At 46.6% G+C, this 15486-nt stretch overlaps 1 protein-coding gene across 16 annotated transcripts in view; it reads right to left on the bottom strand.

Annotated features, from left to right (window-relative positions):
• Positions 1-15486, bottom strand: part of TIAM2 (TIAM Rac1 associated GEF 2) — a 325018-nt gene that overhangs the window by 134621 nt on the left and 174911 nt on the right. For 15 of the 16 annotated variants that reach the window (XM_045058261.1, XM_019831415.3, XM_045058262.1 and 12 more), the window contains one exon: positions 2199-2293. The gene's annotated coding sequence lies outside the window, so the exon portion shown is untranslated. Of the gene's footprint in view, positions 1-2198; positions 2294-10616; positions 10989-15486 lie in introns of those variants that run through there. The other variant, XM_045058266.1, reaches the window with a different exon arrangement.

Genomic DNA, 15486 nt, shown 5'->3' with positions numbered 1-15486 from the left:
AAATGCTCTTATTACCCCCGTTTTACAGAAGAAGAAACTGAGGCACCAAACTTAAATAACCTGCCCAAGGTCACTGAGCCAGCAAATGTCAGAGACAGGATTCAAAAAACTCAGCAGGCAATCCGTCTCCAAAAAAAAAAAAAAAAAAAAAATCTAAACCTTAGGCTTTTCAAGTAGGTGTATTTCAGTCCTGGCATCTGCACTTCAGTAAAGCATAAACGAAACAGTCTCAAAGGCTAATCAGATATTCCTTTTAAATATTCTAACGTAGGAGCACCGAGGTGGTTCAGTTGATTATGCGTCCGACTCTTGATTTTGGCTCAGGTCATGATCTCACGGTTTATGAGTTCAAGCCCTGCATCAGGCTCTGCGCTAACAGCATGGAGCCTGCTTGGGATTCTCTCTCTCCCTCTCTCTGCCTCTCTCTTCCCCCAAATAAGTAGGTAAGTAAGCAAATACATAAATAAATAAATACATAAATATTCTAATATAGAAAATATAAAGGTCAGTTAACACAAAAGTTACCAAACATCATCTAAATTCCTAACTTTAAAGCACCAGTTTTTAAAATTTACTTACTTTGAGAGAGTGTACACAAGCAGGAGAGGGACAAAGAGAGGGGGAGAGAGAATCCCAATCAGGCTCCTCACTGCCAGCACAGAGCCCGATGCAGGGCTCAATCCCACAGACCGTGAGATCAAGACCTGAGCAGAAATCAAGAGTTGGACACTTAATCAATTGAGCCACCCAGATGCCACCAAATTCCTAACTTTAATAAGTGCTCTAATTGCAAATAAACTCAAAACACTACAAAACTTCCTTTTTATGCAGAAGATAATGTTAAACCTGGCAATTCTGTGAGAGAATAATTCACATTTAAAAACAGCTCCTGGGGCGCCTAGGTGGCTCAGCTGCTTAAGCATCTGACTCTTGATTTCGGTTCAGATCATGATCCCAGGGTTGTGAGTTCGAGCCCCGCATCGGGCTCCATGCTGACAGCACAGAGTCTGCTTGGGATTCCCTCTCTCTCTTCCCCTTCCCTGCTCACGCGTGCACACATACACTCTCTGCCTTAAAGTAAACTTTAAAATAAAAATAGCTACCAAGTAGACAAAGTGGATCTTCAAAATCTCCTCCAGTGCCAACAACTTTCTCATCCTATGACACTGAGTGACTTACACAGTGAGCCGCACTTCACGGCTGAGCTCATCATATAATTCGGGCAGAAAGCGTCTGTTGTGTACTAGACACGGTCTGAGCCGTGGAGCTACATGGCAAGCAAGACCGACAAGGGTTCTGACCTCATGGAGCTTCTGCTCCGGTGACAAGAAGGCTCAACAGCAAGCAGGTAAATACACGAGACAGAAAACTATCACGCACGACAAGCACTTTGCAGGGAAATAAAATAGGTGGCCACTTTAGATTGGGTGGACAGAGACGATCTCTCAGAGGCAACACCTTGGGTTGAGATCCAAACGGTGTGAAGCGGCACCGGAAGGATGGGACCAGCTGCCTCTGACAGAGCCGGTGCTCATGTCTGTGAATTTCAGCCAAGTTAAGCATGAACTGTAGACCCTGCCAGCGTGTCCGGTGAAGGACCGGCAGCCACTCCAAACGCTGCTCTGGGAACTGTTCAGTTTTCTGCTTTAGTACTTATGCTGAAACACCAAGACATAGACCAGTAAAACACCCCAGGCAGAATGGAAGAGCCTTAGCACAGCGGGAACCTCCCCTCCCTTCAGTGGCTTCGTGTCCAACTTTCCTGAGCTCACCTGATCTTACGACTCCAGCTACGAATTATATACTCCAGATCTGTTCTCCAGCAGGCTAGCCTGTTTCGTTGGGAGTTCAAGTGGGTGCTGTATCTATCTGACATGTAAAGAGATGGAACTGAACACCTGCCAGGCTGCAACTTTGCCACCTAAGTTCCCAGAGAGGATGGGGATACGGAATCCCAGAGAGAGAGAGAGACAGGATCATCCAGTGCATCAAATTAAAGTGTGTTTATAATAAGCCGCTCGGACTGAATGCACCACTGCCCACAGGAAATCCAATTTCCAACCGGAACGTGACGAATCCACTTTGGCTCTCCCCACCCAGGTCCACACACAAAGAGCACTCAACAGAGCTCCACGGGAAACAGACCCACAACTGACATACATGAACACCTTCGAGGAGCACAAGTGGCTTGGACTTACCACTGGAAGGAGGGTGAACGACCCTTAGTGTTAATCATTCATTCATCCAGAATGAGCTGGCTGAAGAGGTTCCTTTGTAATTCAAGCACAGAGCCCTGGCAAGGGAAACAAAAAGAGGTGATGAGAAACAGTTTATTATAATTTGTAATTGGGCTTGATATAAAAAGGGAGCAACTAGGAAAAAAAAACCCAAAAACAACTCAAAAGTGAAGTGGTAAACGATAAAGCAGATAGGAGGGTCTTCCCACAACCTGATTGGAGAAGCAGATTTGCTAGAACTCCACATGGCCAAGCCATTTTAGAGATAGATAGATGGAGAGAGAGGAGAAAGAGCAGACAGAAGAAGAATAGACAGATGGACAGACAGATGGACAGACAGATATATGACCAGATAGCCAGATAAAGCCTACTGTGATCAAACCACAACTCCAGGGCTGGGGGCAGAGTAGTGAAAGAGAAAGGTCTCTGCTCTCACTGAACTTCATTCAAGTAGAAGAAAGCATCCAAAACAAATGAACAAACACGGAATATATCTAGAGTGATATGTACAACGCAGACATCTAAACAGGATGAAGTAGCTAATTTAAATTGGGAAGGTCAGGAAATGGCTCTCTGAGAAGGCAACTAGGCTGCAATCTCAGTCCTATTTCAAGGTGAGGGAAACAGTCTGCCAGGCAGAGGGACCAGTCAAGACCTTAATAAGAACCAGCGGCTCGGGGCGCCTGGGTGGCGCAGTCGGTTAAGCGTCCGACTTCAGCCAGGTCACGATCTCGCGGTCCGTGAGTTTGAGCCCCGCGTCGGGCTCTGGGCTGATGGCTCAGAGCCTGGAGCCTGTTTCCGATTCTGTGTCTCCCTCTCTCTCTGCCCCTCCCCCGTTCATGCTCTGTCTCTCTCTGTCCCAAAAATAAATAAACATTGAAAAAAAAAATTAGGGGCGCCTGGGTGGCGCAGTCGGTTAAGCGTCCGACATCAGCCAGGTCACAATCTCGCAGTCCGTGAGTTCGAGCCCTGCATCAGGCTCTGGGCTGATGGCTCGGAGCCTGGAGCCTGTTTCCGATTCTGTATCTCCCTCTCTCTCTGCCCCTCCCCCGTTCATGCTCTGTCTCTGTCCCAAAAATAAATAAAAAAAAGTTGAAAAAAAAATTAAAAAAAAAAAAAAAGAAAAAAAAATTAAAAAAAAAAAAGAACCAGCGGGTCAGAGACAGTCATCATGGGCTGTGGGGCAGAATCCAAATGCAAGTGGGTTGAATCAAAGAATGAGAGTTACTTATGAAGCAGGTGGTTTCTGGGTCCTCTCTTATTGTGGAGAATATTACCTTCTTCTGTTGTTTGATGCACTGCCCAATGATATATTAAAATTCATGGCCCTATTAGTCAACATACCAGAAAGTACTTCTCTTTTCTTTCATTTTTTTAAAAATGTTAAACAGATTGCTTTCAGAGTGAGACTTGTCTTCTTACAAGATATTTCACCTCAGCTATGGTCGTAAAATACTACATTATGCTAATAATCGTGTACTGTGAGTTACAGCCGTCATAAAGAATGCAGGCTTTGGAGCCAAAAGATTGGGGTTCACCCCCCACCCCCAGCTTCCCCATTACCACCTGAGCAAGCCTAGCCTGGTTATTTCAATTGCCTGAGCCTCTGGTTTCTTCAACTATAAAGTGGAAACATTATCTGCTCTGCAGGGTTATTCTAAGTATTTAATGGGATCATGCACATAAAATACTCAATTAAGGGGCTGAAACATGAAATGCTCAATCGAAATGACAATAAAGAACTTCCACTGTAAACAGTTGCTACTGGGAACAGTGCAATTATCACAACGATTCAAGCTATAGAAACACACCTCTATAACTGGACGCAGGAGAGATGACAATTTTCATTTATAGGTTCTTTGAATATCTTATGGGTGGACCTCTAAAAACCAGCCCAAACTCTTGCCCTTTACAGGTGAGAATTTAAAGGTAAGAGGTAGGCTGACGTGCCCAAACTAACCTAACTGGTTCAGAGAAAATTTACAGAAATCTGATATATTCGGTCAAGAATGCCTGCCTCGTAAGGTAAATCCTATATAAACATAACTTTTTCCATTTTCATTTAAGTAACGTCTATGCTCATCATGGGGCTCAAAGTCATGTGATCAGCAGTCACATGCTCTACCGACAGAGCCAGCCAAGCATCCCAAATTCTTAATTCACTGTGGAATTAACCCAGTATGGACAAGAAAATATCTTTAAATGGTAAGAATGGAAAATTGAACAAGCTTCAGCGGACTCCATCTAAATAGATTGACAATTTTTTAAAGCCAAGAACTGTCATATTTTACTAGGTGGTTATTTACTAACCAAGAAACTATAAAATATAAGATCTGCCACATTTACATTTTCCCAATGATAATAAGATATTGAGCCTCCAGCACCGATTATGCAAGGAAGCCTTCCATACATTTATTCTGTCATTTCATGAGTGTGAGTTTTTATTCCCCACGCCTTTGCACTTACTGTGCCCTGTTAAGAAGGCTTTCCTGGAAAACTCCTAATTATCCCTCAAGACCCTAAGTGTTTCCTCTGCTGTGAAGCCTTCCCCAACCTTCTACCTTCCTCCCCCAGACATGAGGCACCATCACTCCCTCGTTTACCTCGCCACTCCATCTAATTGAGGCAACGGCACTGCAGTGATCTTTCACTCGTCTGCCTCCCTTACCAGATTCTGATTGCTTTCAAAGGGAAGGGCTCATCTTTCCTGATGTCTAGCATAGTGCCTTACACATGGGTGCCCGAGAGACGTATGACCGATAGGTCGATGGATGCATCACACTATGAATACAACACGATTTAATTTTTAAACCAGCCTGCATTTCTGTCACATCACCATGACCTAAATTACATACAAAAGAGTGAGTAGCAGCTTAACCACTCTGATGGTGAATGTCATGTGTCAGCCTGGCTGGGTCATCGTGCACAGTCCTGTAGTCAAACACCAGTCTAGACATTGCCATAAAAGTACTGTTTTAGACATGATTAGCATGAATCAGTAGACTCTCAGTAAAGCAGATTACCCTCCTTAATGCGGTGGGCCTCATCCTATCAGCTGATGGTCTATCGAGCAAAGCCTGAAGTTTCCTCCAGAAGCAATTCTGCCTCCAGACTGCAACAGAGAAACCCTCCTGCAACCCATTTTCAACAAGTGGATGTTTTGTTAATAGTGTAGACGGGTTCGGGTGCCTGGCTGGCGTAGTCAGAAGAGCAGGGGACTCCACCTTGAGGTTGTGAGTTTGAGCCCCACAGTGGGTACAGAGATTACTTAAATAAAAACTTAAAAAAAAAATAGCATAGATGGTTTTTAGCTGCTAACTTTAGATGCCACGTTTAGGATGCCACGTTTAGGATGGGGCAGGTACTGCGAGAGCTCATGACTGCAGGTCTAACAGGGCCCTTTGTGTATTTAAGTCTATGAGATTCAAGGCAGTGCTAGGTAACCTACGTCTACAATAAAACTCTAGCAATTTCGCGTTTTCGGTTATACAAAGAGTATGTTGTATCTGTTAACAGCACACAGGTACCACATGTGGACAGAGTCATCAATCAACAGATTTCACCCATGCTCTTTTTGGCATGAACCCCAGCCAGTCCTGGAGCCCCCGAGCCGCCCGCCTGCTTGCCGCCCTGACATCATTTTAATTCAAGGCGAGTAGATTTCGCATTCTTCTCCCTTGGGTTGTGTGAGGAAAAGCCGTTCGGGTGTCCAGTGATGACGATTCTACCCCCACACCTTCCCTAAGAGCTGAGAGTAACTGGACCCTTGGCCACATCCTCGTTAAAAATAAAGGAAGGCCACACCTGAAGAATGCTACCACGTTAACCAACCTACAAACTTACAGTCAAGCTCTGGGCTGAGTCACAGTGCCCGGGGTTCATAAAACTTTCGCTGTTTCAACCAGAAACTGCTAAAGAGGACAAAGTTACTACCGTTTAACCTGTGCCCTTAAAGCGGGCTCCCCTCTCCAATGACGTAAAAACAACGCAGCTGTCACTGAGAAATTTCTAAAATCCACCCCTTCGTCAAACGAGATCCCCTTTGAAACCACCATCTCCCTGAACAAAACCAAACCAAAAAAAAAAATGTTTTAACATTAGCCTTGCTATCGGCTAGGCGGCTTATCAATTCAGAGACTCAATGTCTGTGGTAAAACAGGACAGTGGGAAGGTTTTCGGGAGAGAAAAAGGGGCTGGGAACAAGATATGCAAGTCTATTAACCCGTCACAGGAGCCAGGTCTGTGCCATCTGCCTGCCTGCCCCCCCCGCCCCGGACCTCCACTCACGGGTAGACTGTTGTCCCAGTCTCTCCGCCCACAGAGACTTCAGAGACATGACGAACAAACCACGGTGTGGCTCTCACTCTGGGGCAGTAGGTGAGACTGGACATTGTAAGCCTTCATTCCATGACAACTCCCCCCACCTCCCGGCCACGCTGACATTAGCCTACTGTTCCTGCACAAAGAACTAATGGAATCAGATGCTGCTCTTAACAGAAAGAGACAGTACAGTCGCCCAGCAGACTAGAGAATGTTCGAGAATCCATCATTTCTGACAAAGGGAGGACTAATTAAAATGAAAAAAGAAGTTTCAGGCTACCCTCCCCAAATGACAGACTTCTACACACACACAGCATACGTTTACTGCTTATTATGAACCAAGTTATGAAAAGGTCCTGATTATTTATAAAACGGCTCACGTGAAACACCAAAAAAAAAAAACAAAAAACAAAAACATCAATGGACAGCTGGAAGGACAGGGTGTGCCCACTTGGGCCACTGTATCTCCCAGACTGGTTTCTGTTTAGAATAATCCTTCCCGAGGATTCCCAAAAAGCTTATGTGTCCGGGGAAAAAAAATTTAAGGATGCAAAAGTTGACTCGAGTGCCTGACATGCGGGGCATTTATTAAGTTGGTTATTTCAGTTCAAGGAGTGTTTGTTGATCATCTACTGTGTTCTGGGAACTATGCTAAGCGTTGGGAATATGATGTTGACTGGGAGCCTCACATTCTTGCAAAGCCTATAACCAAGTAAGTCAGAAGCCACAAAACACTGTGGGGACAGCATGGTCCAGAGGGGTAAGGTAGTGGGGAAGCACACAGGAGTGGTCCTGTGTCCAGCCCTCAAGACAGATCCAAATCCGGGGCGCCTGGGTGGCTCAGTCGGTTAAGCGTCTGACTTTGGCTCAGGTCACGATCTCAGAGTTTGTAGGTTCAAACCCCGCGTCGGGCTCTGTGCTGACAGCTGGGAGCCTGGAGCCTGCTTCGGATTCTGCGTCTCCCTCTCTGCCACTCCCCTGCTAATGTTCTGTCTCTCTCAAGAAATAAACATTTAAAAAAAGACAGATGCAAATTCATTAATATATGCCCACATCATAAAAATTACCTATATTCAGTGTCCCTGGTACAGCGACATGGGATCTTTCTCCACTAGGATTCCACGGATGTTTTAAAACACGTGTACGTGTTCTTTGACGCTCCCGCTGCGGGGCGGGGCGACCAGTCTAAGCCCCCTCCCCTTGAATCCACTTCAACCCACTAAGAATACAGCAGAGTTGACACTACAGGATTTCCAAGGGCAGGTCAGAAGAGGCCATCAATTTCCATCTGGTTTTCCTGGAGCCCTTGACCTGAAGCCCTGGCGGAGCATGTATCTGGCATCATATTTGGGTTCCTTGACCCCTATATTTACCTGACACTTATCACCATATCTTCCGACACATGCAAAGACACTGAGGATCCTATTCCGACCCTCTGCCAAGACTAAAGAAACTGATTTCAGTGTTGGTGTCTTAACCACTGAATGACGATGAGGGAAAATGAGCGAAGGAAGAAGGAAGGAATGAGCAAACGGTAGTGGTAAGTGATTTCGACATTCAGTGGCAGGTGATTCAAGAACGCTTGGGTTTAAATAACCCATGCAAAGATTTGTTCCCACATGCTCTAATACTACAGACTGCCACACAGGCTCCTGTAGACATTTAGGTCCCACTGTAGATGACTAAAAAATTTCATCTTCCTGGGGCGCCTGGGTGTCCCAGTCAGCTAAGCATCTGAGCCTTGATTTCAGCTCAGGTCATGATCTCATGGTTCCTGAGTTGGAGCCTCCCGGCAGGCTCCCCACAACGCTGACAGAGCTGAGGCTGCTTGGGATGTTCTCTCTCTCTCTCTCTCTCTCTCTCTCAAAATAAATTAAATAAATGAAATATTTCATCCGCCTAAACTTCCCAAAGATGCCCGGATACAGAGCACAAGCTAATGTCTCAATGGACAAAGAAACATCTTCTTACGGGCCCCCTCCCTGTAGACCTCCAGGAAACAATGAGTTCAAAATCACGAGCTTGGCCGAGAAAGTCTGTGCTGTAGAACCCACCGGCAGAGCATCAGCTTTGCCCCAAGCAAGGCTCATCCCAAGACTGCTTTAACTGTTACATCTCACAGATTCGTCCCAAGGCTGGGGGTGTTGGACAGGACATGAAACACTACTTCAGACGCTATTTTTATAGCGACATAACACACAGCATTTAATTTCACCAACCACACTTGACACTTGAAGAGGCCATGTTGTTTTTACCTAAGTTTCTGTTCAAAGTCAAACGCTTAGGAAGGCGAACACCTGTGGCCACGCACCTTGCCCTCAAAGTGGGTACTTTCACTTCTGAAATTAAAGAATGTGTCGGTTTTGTAGCAGATTCTCCTTGAGACCCCTTCCTAGACGTGCTAATGTCCTCCCACTGACAGACAACGCAAGTGGGATAAAAAGGTACCAGCTCCCAGAGGAGCAAGGCTCTTGTGGGCCCTGTGGCAATGGTATGGAAACCAGAGATAAGGTTGGGAACAATGCCAACAAATACAAACCTGACGGCCACAGCACAGATCATGCTGTCTTTCCGGAAGGTGAGAGAAACGCTTGCCAGGGCACCGTTTTGGTTTTGGATTCATCAGCTACTTGCACAGAAAGGAGCCTATGTTGGCATGCCCGTGGTCCAAGAGCTATTGCTGCTTCATCCTAGGTTATGGGGCAAATCAAAACGACCCAAGGAGCAAACCGACACCAGGAACTTTTTAAACCAAGCAAATCCTAGAATCCATAGAAACTCAACCTCCAGGTTCACGCCAGACACATCTGAAACCTCCAGCTGTGTGCTGACTGCCATAGTCCATTTTACATTTAGGAACATTTAGGTCCCTATTGACAGCAAGGTGCTGTGCCGGGCACTGTGAATGCATGATGTGCAAATGAATCGGGCACAGCACCACTTATCAAAGGGCCTAGGGCTAGTAGAAGAAAAGACAATAAAGACATCAGAAAGTATGTAAAGACGCAAGACAAACCAGCCATCTGGGAGGAGAGAAGACGGTGCTGTGAAAAAGAATGCTGGAACCTTCCCCTGGTTTTCAAAACACAAACAAAACAAAACACCAAAAAAAAAAACAAAAAGTCCATTAAATCCACCCAAAGCAGACATTTTCAGCAGCAAAGCCACCAACATCATCAACCCCCCAATCAGAGGGGGATGCAGTTCGGATACAGCTTAAAAGGAGAAGAAAACGAAACACAACTACAAGAGAACATCACCCTCTACAATGAAACAAACCACAGAACTTTTTAAAAAGGGTTGGAGGATGCCGGGAATCTATTTCCAGAGATAAAAGGTGGATACTACAGCCGCAGACAAGAGCAGGTTGGGATCAAGAAAGATGGCCCCGGGGTGACTCCCTCCAGAACCGGGCTGGGAGTTTGGACCAGGACAACGCAAGGCCAGGCCGGGCAGAACAGGGCAGCCTTGCTGGTGGACCTGGCCTTGAGGAATCGTCCGACACATACGTGAGGAAGCAGGGAGGCCCTGCATTCTCGTGAGAAGAGGAAGACAGCACAGATGAAGGAGAGACCAGGACCTGAGGCCCGGACGGCATGGACAAGCATCGAGTGGAGCGTGAGACAGTGCAGGGGGAAGTGAGTGCAGAGAAGCAGACCAGGACACCCCGCGACAGACACCCCTCAAGTCCGAGCTGTCACTTGGGCTTCAGTCGTAAGACGACGACTCGGGAGAGAAGTCACAGGCCAGCGGCCAGTCAGCCCCTCCGGCTGACACCAGACCAGCACCATCCACCTGTCCTGAATGAGCATTAACATCAAGGGGCTCATATAATGAAAATAAACCGGAAATCCCAGAGTATGTTTGCAAAATAGAAAAGAGCTCAGTCCCAAGAACGCCGGAGCACGGGGCGACGAGTTCGGAACAAAGCCCGGACCTGCCCCTCGGTCATACACCCACCTCTCTAAACCTGACTTCCCTCCGCGTGAAATGGAAAGGATTGCACCCACCTTTCCCGGACCGTCGTGAAAACAAAATGAGAAAACATCTTTAAATTACCTGACACAGGGCCTGCTCCAAGTTCAGAAAGGTTAAACAATGTTAGTTCTCTCTTCTTATCCCGGTTTCTGTAAAGCAGAAATAAATGCAGGCTTTCTTCCACAGGGAACAGCCCTAATAAAAACTTGGAATTATTTTTAACTAGCGCAAGGCTAGCAAGATGACTCAGTAATGCCAAGGCCAGGCCTGAATGTCCGTTACTAACAAACACCGTAAAACATTTTTCAAAAAATATTTCTCTAGGAACTGCGTGCGAGTAGGTAGCTAAGTTATAAGTTGAAAAGAAAATGTGAATTGAGACACTTGCACAGTTAGACGCAAAAACCGTTGTGTTTCCTGATCTATCGTAATATTCTGATACTGTTTCCATAGTCTAAAATAATAGTAATTAAATTAATTAGGGCATTGAGGCCCTTCCCAATCACAGACAAGCAAGGGAGCCTTCTGACGGGGCAGGTTATGGACCACAGGGCTATTTCTGAGTTTAGTCTTAAGATTAAGCCTATACGATTGTGGTTTTTCTAACTTTTTTTTTTTTTTTTTTTTTAAGAAATCTCTATACCCAACGCGGGGCTCAAACCCACGATCCCGAAATCAAGAGTCACACGGTCCAGCAACTGAGCCAGCCAGGCGCCCCAGGATTGCTATTCTTTAAAAACAAATGATCTATCATGAAGAAAGGGACTCAGCATGCTTTCGGAGTTTGTAGAATTAACCGCCACCTGTGCTCGGAGCCCCATGTACTAAGGGAATTGTTAAGAAATCAGCATAGGTTATGGCAAATGTATTAAATGTGAACTCTGTATGTGCAAAATTAAAAAAGAGTTTGGGGGAATTTCAAATACCCAGTAGTTGGACGTGACTGAAGGCGTTGCCACGTTATGTCTTCCGGACTTTGCTCTCCCTGCGGCAGTCCATTTGGCATTCAACCTCCACCCTCTCTCGGGCCCGAATCAGAGTCCGCACCAACTAGCCTCCAATTACTTACTGCATCTAACCTCTCTGTACATCCCTAAACAACCGTAACCACAGAACTTCCCTACGCTGACAGTATTTCAGATCTTTCATTGTAATTACTTCAGCATGGAATTAGCAGCCTATTTCCCAAGGGTATTTTATTGCCTATTTCATGAGGATGAAAAGCGAAAACTTCAGTGGGAAAGTGGCTGCAAACGGAGAGGAGGTGGGGAAGGACGCAACAAACGCAGGTCAGGGCCCAGAGCGAAGGCGCCACCTCCTTCGGCCTCTTAAGCCCCCGCAGGAACTTGACACCCCACGCCTCATACCTCCAACCAGCCACTATTAATAACTCCTGCACCCCACTGTCCTTGCCCGGAGCTGCTCTGAGCTCCGATTCTCTCTCACCGTTCCACCAGCCTCCCCTCCACCCTCGAACCCGCCCCCCCAAGGCCCTGGTCATGAGGTGAACACTGGGGACCCCATCCCCAGCTCTACAGGCAACTCTCAGAGAATCTACTAGTTTGAATAGTACTGGGATTTGCTCTCAAGTCAGAAGTACATCAATCACAGTTTAGGAACTAGTCACATCTTTGCCCCTTAGGAAGAACTTAATAAACATATAAGAAAAAGACTTGTTGATAATAATTCGAAAAGCTATTATTTGCCAAAAAAAATATTATCTTCAAAAGAGAGGACGTTAATAAAGTTATCCCTACATTAATATGTAATATGTTTAGGGGTGCCTGGGTGGCTCAGTCAGTTGAGCGTCCGACTTCAGCTCAGGTCGTGATCTCACCATTTGTGGGTTCGAGCCCCATGTCAGGCTTTGGGTTGACAGCTCAGAGCCTGGACCCTGCTTCAGATTCTGTGTCTCCTTCTCTCTCTCTCTGCCCCTCCCCTGCTCGCACTCTCTCTCAAAAAACGAATAAACGCTAAAAAAATTAATAAAAACATAAAAAAATAAACTTTAAAAAAGCTTAACATGTGTAAACCTTATGCAGATATTTTAAAGTCACAGCACACTACACTCTTGTGAAAGACGAACATGCGAAGTAAATTACCTCTGATATGGACAGGAGCTCATGACTGAGTCTGTTGTTAGTAAATGTCTCTGGTTGGAATCCCTGTACCCACATCAACAAATGAACAATAATATCAGCTGTTGATCCAGCATGGATTAGGAGGATTTATGTAGGACCTGGTATAATAAAGGCATCATCAGTGTGGGATCGTACTTGCTGTGGGCGTTCTCCCGCACCCCAAATCCAGCATCTTGGTTCTAGGGTAGATCAGGTCTCTTTCTCCACCCAGATTCACACTGCATTTTCCACCTCCCAGACTCAAAGGGATTTTGTGGGGATTACTGATGTCTGAAAGATCTTTCATCTTTGGGGATGAAAGGGGCTAATGAGTATTTGTTGGGAAGCACTCCCACTCTGCCCTACGGGAAGTCTCAGCATTCTCTTCTAAGGAGGGGTGTCTGCTGCAGGCAGGAAAACGCTACGTTTGAAGAGGGAAGGAGGACAGACTTTTCATTAAGGGGACGCGGGGTAGCTCGCTGCTCCCCAGAGACCAGAGGCCCTTCAGTTCTAATTCTGCCTCAGCTGCCACGGTGGGTGCGACCTGGAGCCTCACCTTCTGGCTCTGTAAATCCAGGTTAAGCACACAGAGCCCCTCTGAGGAGCAGGGCTTACAATCAGAGGAAATCAACTGAAGTGGAAATATATGTACATATGATTGCACTTCTATAAGCTCGGGCTTGGCTATAGTCTCAGGCCGTTCTATCACAGCGCTTGGTCCGTAAGAAACCAGGACAGGACCGGGGACGACTACAAATGGATACTAATGCCATCTCCTACGGGGTTTTCGTACGGTCCTTTAACTTACAAACTTTAACAGATTTTAGGCATGATAAATACCTACTTAGAAGTGGTATCTAAAAGAAGACCGATTTGGGGCGCCTCGGTGGCTCAGTCGGTTAATGTCCGACTCTTGGCTTCAGCTCAGGTCGTGGGATGGAGTCCTGCATCCGGCTCTGTGTGCTAACAGCGTGCAGCTTGCTTGAGATCCTCTCTCCCTCCCTCCCTCTCTCCCTCTCTCAAAATTAACAAATGAACTTGAAAAGAATAAAAAAACAAAAGACAACTGATTTAGGCCCTAATAAGAAACAAGGATTTTAATTCTCACGATAGACCATTGTGTCTCTAGGAACATTTTTCATCTGTCACAAAATCTAAGTAAGAAATGCTGCCTACAGAACTGCTTCCAAGTGTGTTCTCTATTCGATTCCTTCACTTCCCCACCCCTGTCAATTCCCGCCTCCCTCCCAACCCCACCCCCCCACACACACACACCTCCACCCATCTCCACCATGTTCCTCAGCCCGAGCTTGGTCTGCCTCTTTCTGCCTTCAACATTCTCCTCCTGGGCGGCCTCATGGCTCTCACCACTGCTGAGGACAGCCACAGCCCCGGCTCCAGGGTAAATGGCTCTTCCAGACCTACCAGATGGGCCACCTCAAAATCAAGAAGACCCAAACTAGGGGCACCTGGGTGGCTCAGTTGGTTGAGCACTGACTTTGGCTCAGGTCACCATCTCACGGTTCACGAGTTCAAGCCCTGTGTCGGGCTCTCTCTGTCAGCACAGAGCCTGCTTCAGATCCTCTGGTCCCCTCCTCTCTCTGCCCCTCTCCCTCTCTCTCACAAAAATAAGTCTTAAAAACATATAAAAAATAAAATTAAAGAAAAATGAAAAGGAGACTCAAACTAAAATTATCATGCCCAACCCGATCCTGCCCCCCAAGACCAGTTCTAGGTTCCCGAACCGGGATCCCGGGCCCCGATCCGGCCAGTCTCGCAAGACAGAAGCCCATCAATTATCCCAGGGTGGCCGCTGTCTGCTCTCCAAATCCAGCTCTCAGTATATCTTCTGGCTCCTCCCTCAGTGTCTCCCTCACAGGGGCCTCCCTGCCCTTCGGCAGCCTGCACCGGCTGACCTTGGCCCTGCCTCTACTGTTACCTGCTGTCCTTCTTCTGGTCCTTCCTCTGTCCACCAATCTCTCCTCCACACACGAGTCAGAGGAAAATTCTAAAGCACGAGTCTGCTCCTATCATGTTCTGGTCCGAAACCTTCGAGTATGATTACAAGCTCCCGATGATTACAAGTCCCAAACTTCTTTTCATGGCATAGAAAACTCCACTGACCCTTCTAGCCCCTGTCCTACCGGCCCCCAGGGGGCCCCCCTGCAGCCCACAGCATATTGTGTACCGAACTGCCTCTGTCTCCCCTCCCGACTAAAACGCCCCCTCCCTCGGCTTTAACAGCCAATCACTCTTCATTCTCAAGAAAAACTTCTGTGGTTCTTCTGAGACATCTTCCCTAACATCATATACGAGGGATAATACACTTCCACTTTCAGATGTATCACTGCTCCGTAGTCAAACCTCTGTCAGAGCCCTTACTACCCTGCACAGAAACTCTTGTTCACACGCCCACCTGTTTTTCGAGGGCACAGACTCTGTTCTGTGAGTCTTTCTCCAACATTCCTAACAGGGGGCCTGGACAAGTCTGTATGAGCAATGACAGACAGATACATGTTCTGGAATACTGCAGTTTAAGCGAATGAACCCCCCTGAAAATGCTGCTTCCACTGTCTTCCTGTCCTCCAGAAAACCAAAGTTGTTTCAGGTACAAGAGTCTATACGTTTCGATGAAGCCTGCGTAAGGACATGCCCCCAAAGCTGTCTGGAAAGCCAAAGTGCGTCTATTCATTTCTATGATGTGCAAACACACTTTCAGAAACTCTTTCTGGGCGCCTGGGTAGCTCAGTCAGTTAAGCGTCCGACTTCGGCTCAGGTCATGATCTCACCGGTCAGAGTTCAAGCCCCACGTCGGGCTCTGCGCTGACAGC

The sequence above is a fragment of the Felis catus genome, chromosome B2 (genome assembly GCF_018350175.1).
Source record: "Felis catus isolate Fca126 chromosome B2, F.catus_Fca126_mat1.0, whole genome shotgun sequence".
Taxonomy (NCBI): Eukaryota; Metazoa; Chordata; class Mammalia; order Carnivora; family Felidae; genus Felis; species Felis catus.
Note: the sequence above shows the minus strand (reverse complement) of the source record. Positions and strands in the feature narration are given on the sequence as shown.